Raw genomic sequence first — 5,898 nt, forward strand, 5'->3', positions numbered from 1 at the left:
GTTTAGGATTGCCTATTGGGTTCATATCTTTTTACATAGTCTCTATTTAGAATTATTACCCTACTAGGAACCTTTGGATTCTTACCCATTGTTGGATTTTATATTTCAGATGTGGGACGTGGTGCACCTCGTTGAGCGTGCTAGACTCTCTTTAGAAAGCAAAGACTCCTTTACATTTGTACTTTGAACCTTATATTTTATATTCTCCACTTTCGTACATTGTAATTGTATATCCCTCTTAGAGGTTTTAATCATGGAAAAGCAGGGTGTATGGTATACTCTTTGGGTTATATTATACTTTCTAACCGACCCTGTCTTCGTAAATCGAGACTTGTATTTGAATTATATATATATTTATGTCGTTTATGTATATCGCTGACGTTTCGAGTGCAATACGACTTTTGTTATGTTATCTTTCTTCACAGGCTCCTAGACATATCATTATTCTTCAATTACTATATACGTACTTTTCAGTTTTAGAGGTTGTAATATGATGAGTGGATAATTTATACGCTTTTTGGCATTATTTTTAGTATGTTTTTAGTATATTTTAGTTAGTTTTTATTATATTTTTATTAGTTTTTAGTTAAAATTCACTTTTCTGGACTTTACTATGAGTTTGTGTGTCTTTCTGTGATTTTAGATATTTTCTGGCTGAAATTGAGGGACCTGAGCAAAAATCTGATTCAGAGGCTGAAAAGGACTGCATATGCTGTTGGATTCTGACCTCCCTGCATTCGAAGTGGAATTTCTTGAGCTACAGAAGCCCAATTGGCGCGATCTCAACTGCGTTGGAAAGTAGACATCCTGGGCTTTCCCGCAATGTATAATAGTCTATATTTTGCCCAAGATTTGATGGCCCAAACCGGCGTTCCAAATCAGCTCAAAACTGCCCGGCGTTAAACGCCGGAACTGGCACAAGAATGGGAGTTAAACGCCCAAACTGGCACAAAAGCTGGCGTTTAACTCCAAGAGAAGTCTCTACACGAAAATGCTTCAATGCTCAGCCCAAGCACACACCAAGTGGGCCCGAAAGTGGATTTTTATGTCATTTACTCACTTCTGTAAACCCTAGGCTACTAGTTCTCTACAAATAGGACCATTTGCTATTGTATTTGAGGTCTTTCGATCTTTCAATCTTAGAAGCTTTTGATCATGTTTTTATGATTGAACCCTCTTTGGGAGGCTGGCCATTCGGCCATGCCTAGACCTTGTTCTTATGTATTTTCAACGGTGGAGTTTCTACACACCATAGATTAAGGTGTGGAGCTCTGTTGTACCTCGAGTATTAATGCAATTACTATTGTTCTTCTATTCAATTCAGCTTATTCTTGTTCTAAGGTATTCATTCGCACCCAAGAACATGATGAATGTGATGATTATGTGACGCTCATCATCATTCTCACTTATGAACGCGTGCCTGACAACCACTTCCATTCTACAAGCAAACAAGGCTTGAATGTTTATCTCTTGGATTCCTTAATCGAAATCTTCGTGGTATAAGATAAAATTGATGGTGGCATTCAAGAGAATCCGAAAGGTCTAAACCTTGTCTGTGGTATTCTGAGTAGGATTCAATGATTGAATGACTGTGACGAGCTTCAAACTCCTAAAGGCTGGGCGTTAGTGACAGACGCAAAAGAATCACTGGATTCTATTCCAACCTGATTGAGAACCGACAGATGATTAGCCGTGCTGTGACAGAGCGCGTTGAACATTTTCACTGAGAAGACGGGACTGTAGCCACTGACAACGGTGATGCCCGACATACAGCTTGCCATGGAAAGGAGTAAGAAGGATTGGAAGAAGACAATAAGAAAGCAGAGAGACGGAAGGGACAAAGCATCTCCATTCGCTTATCTGAAATTCTCACCAATGAATTACATAAGTATCTCTATCTTTATTTTATGCTTTATTCATATATCATCCATAACCATTTGAATCTGCCTGACTGAGATTTACAAGATGACCATAGCTTGCTTCATACCAACAATCTCCGTGGGATCGACCCTTACTCGCGTAAGGTTTATTACTTGGACGACCCAGTGCACTTGTTGGTTAGTTGCGCGAAGTTGTGAAATTATATTTAGACCATGGTATTGAGCACCAAGTTTTTGGAGCCATTACCAGGGATTGTTTGAGTTGTGAAAAGTAGAGATCACATTTTCGTGCACCAAGTTTTTGGCGCCGTTGCCGGGGATTGTTTGAGTTTGGGCAACTAACGGTTCATCTTGTTGCTTAGCTTAGGTATTTTTCTTCAGAGTTCTTAAGAATGAATTCTAGTGTTTCAAGGTGATGTTCTTATCATCACCAAAGCTGATTGATTCTCATCAATTCAGCTCTTGAATGCAATGTCCTGCTGAAGCTTGGCTAGCCATGTCTAATTTCTTTATACTGAAGCTTTAGACTAACATTGCATGATTCCTGGAATTCTCATTAAGAATTTTGATATCGTTATTTTCTTTTCCACTTAATTTTCGAAAAAGCACAAAAAAACCAAAAAAAACTATAAAATCTTAAAACAAAAAAATATTTTATGTTTCTTGTTGAGTCTAGTGTCTCATTTTAAGTTTGGTGTCAATTGCATGTTTCTGTTCTTCTTGCATTTTTCGAATTCATTCATGTGTCTTCATTAATCTTCAAGTTGTTCTTGATGATTTCCTTGTTCTGATCTTTAAATTCTCTTGTCTTGTGTGTTTTGTTGTTTCTCATATGCATTCTCATTTTGTTAGTGTCAATAGTATACAAACTTCTAAGTTTGGTGTCTTGCATGCATTGTTTATTTGATCTTAGTTTCATTTTGATTATTCCTCATTATTAAAAATCCAAAAATTTTTAATTTGTGTCTTTTCAAGTCAATAATACAGAGAATTGAAGATTCAGAACATTCAGCAGAGGGATTACACAGAAAAAGCTGGGCGTTTAAAATGCCCAGTGAGGAAGAAAAACTGGCGTTTAAATACCAGCCAGGGTGCCTAGCTGGGCGTTTAATGCCCAAAAGGGGTGAGTTTTGGACGTTTAACGCCAGGATGGCACAAGAGGGAAGATTTTGTTTTTAATTCAAATTTTTTTTCAAGTTTTCAAAATTTTTCAAAATCAAATCTTTTTCAAATCATATCTTTTCAATCATATATTTTCAAAATCAATTTCTTTCCTTTTTCAAAGATACTTGCTAACAATTAATGATTTGATTCAACATTTCAAGTATGTTGCCTTTTCTGTTGAGAAAGGTTTAATGTTTGAATCATATCTTTTCTTTTTAGCCAAGTCATTAATTTTTAAAATCAAATCTTTTTAAATTGTTTTTCAAATCATATCTTCTCAATCATATCTTTTTAAAAACCATAACTTTTCAATCATATCTTCTTAATCACATCTTTTTCAAAATATTAGTTTTCAATCATATCTTTTTTATTTCTAATTTCAAAATCTTTTTCAAAAATCACTTAATTTCTTTTCCACTCTTAGTTTTCGAAAATCAATTAGTATTTTTCAAAATGTTTTTAAAATCCTTTTAATTTTCGAAAATTTCTTCCCCTCTTCTCACATCCTTCTATTTATGGACTAACACTCCTCCTCAATGAACAATTTGAACTCTATCTTTCTTGATAAGTTCGAATTCTTCTACCTCTTCCTTCTATTTTTCTTTTCCTCTGACACCTCAAGGAATCTCTATACTATGACATAGAGGATTCCATATTTTCTTGTTTTCTTCTCTTTCATATGAGCAGGAGCAAGGACAAAAGCATTCTTGTTGAGGCTGACCCTGAACCTGAAAGGACCTTGAAGCGAAATCTAAGAGAAGCTAAGGCACAACTCTCTGTAGAGGACCTAACAGAAATCTTCAAACAAGAAGAAGACATGGCAGCCGAAAACAACAACAATGCCAACAATGCAAGGAAGGTGCTGGGTGACTTTACTGCACCTACTCCCGACTTCTATGGGAAAAGCATCTCTATCCCTGCCATTGGAGCAAACAACTTTGAGTTTAAGCCTCAATTAGTTTCTCTAATGCAACGGAATTGCAAGTTCCATGGACTTCCATTGGAAGATCCTCATCAGTTTTTAGCTGAATTCTTGCAAATCTGTGACACTGTCAAGACCAATGGGGTTGACCCTGAGGTCTACAGACTTATGCTATTCCCTTTTGCTGTAAGAGACAGAGCTAGGATATGGTTGGACTCACAACCTAAAGAAAGCCTGAACTCTTGGGAAAAGCTAGTCAATGCCTTCTTGGCAAAGTTCTTTCCACCTCAAAAATTGAGTAAGCTTAGAGTGGAAGTCCAAATCTTCAGACAGAAGGAAGGTGAATCCCTATATGAAGCTTGGGAAAGATACAAAAAATTGATCAGAAAGTGTCCTACTGACATGCTTTCTGAATGGAGCATCATAGGTATCTTCTATGATGGTCTGTCTGAACTGTCCAAGAGTATCTGAAGAAGACGCCTGCAGAAGCTCAAGAACTCATTGAAATGGTTACAAATAACCAATTCATGTACACTTCTGAAAGGAATCCTGTGAACAATGGGACAAATCAGAAGAAATGAGTTCTTGAGATTGATACTTTGAATGCCATACTGGCTCAGAACAAAATATTGACTCAGCAAGTCAATATGATTTATCAAAGTCTGTCTGGAATGCAAGTTGCACCAGGCAGTACTAAGGATGCTTCATCTGAAGAAGAAGCTTATGATCCTGAGAACCCTTCAATGGAAGAGGTGAATTACATGGGAGAACCCTATGGAAACACCTATAATCCTTAATGGAGAAATCATCCAAATCTCTCATGGAATGATCAACAGAGACCTCAACAAGGTTTCAACAACAATAATGGTGGAAGAAACAGGTTTGGCAATGGCAAGCCTTTTCCATCATCTTCTCAGCAACAGACAGAGAATTCTAAGCAGAGCCATTCTGACTTAGCAACCATGGTCTCTGATCTAATCAAAACCACTCAAAGTTTCATGACTGAAACAAGGTCCTCCATTAGAAACTTGGAGGCACAAGTGGGATAGCTGAGCAAGAAAATTACTGAACTCCCTCCAGGTACTCTTCCAAGCAATACAGAAGAAAATCCAAAAGGAGAATGCAAGGCCATTAACATGACCCACATGGCCGAACTTAGAGAGGAGGAAGAGGTAGTGATCGCCACTGAAGAAGACCTCAATGGACGTCCACTGGCCTCCAATGAGTTCCCTAATGAGAAACCATGGGAATCTGAGGCTCATAATGAGACCATAGAGATTCTATTGAATTTACTTCTGCCATTCATGAGCTCGGATGAGTATTCTTCCTCTGAAGAGGATGAAGATGCCACTGAAGATCAAGTTGCCAAGTACCTTGGAGCAATCATGAAGCTAAATGACAAGTTATTTGGTAATGAGACTTGGGAGAACGAACCTCCTTTGCTCACCAAAGAACTGGATGACTTGTCTAGGTAGAAATTACCTCAAAAGAGACAGGACCTTGGGAAGTTCTCAATACCTTGTACCATAGGCACTATGACCTTTAAGAAGGCTCTGTGTGACTTAGGGTCAAGTATAAACCTCATGCCTCTCTCTGTAATGGAGAAGCTAGGAATCTTTGAGGTACAAGCAACAATTTAAGTTTGGTGTTGTGATGAGCGGATAATTTATACGCTTTTTGGCATTGTTTTTAGTATGTTTTTAGTATGATTTAGTTAATTTTTATTATATTTTTATTAGTTTTTAGTTAAAATTCACTTTTCTGGACTTTACTATAAGTTTGTGTGTTTTTCTGTGATTTCAGGTATTTTCTGGCTGAAATTGAGGGACCTGAGCAAAAATCTGATTCAGAGGCTGAAAAGGACTGCAGATGCTGTTGGATTCTGACCTTCCTGCACTCGAAGTGGATTTTCTGGAGCTACAGAAGCCCAAT

General features: G+C 37.4%; 1 non-coding gene across 1 annotated transcript; it reads right to left on the reverse strand.

Annotated features, from left to right (window-relative positions):
• Positions 1-4,266: 4,266 nt before the first annotated feature.
• LOC130959017 (small nucleolar RNA R71) lies at positions 4,267-4,374 on the reverse strand. The gene has a single exon (XR_009078115.1). It is a non-coding gene; the product is annotated as a small nucleolar RNA R71 (small nucleolar RNA).
• Between the last annotated feature and the right edge of the window lie 1,524 nt (positions 4,375-5,898).

Source organism: Arachis stenosperma, chromosome 10 (genome assembly GCF_014773155.1).
Source record: "Arachis stenosperma cultivar V10309 chromosome 10, arast.V10309.gnm1.PFL2, whole genome shotgun sequence".
Classification (NCBI taxonomy): domain Eukaryota; kingdom Viridiplantae; phylum Streptophyta; class Magnoliopsida; order Fabales; family Fabaceae; genus Arachis; species Arachis stenosperma.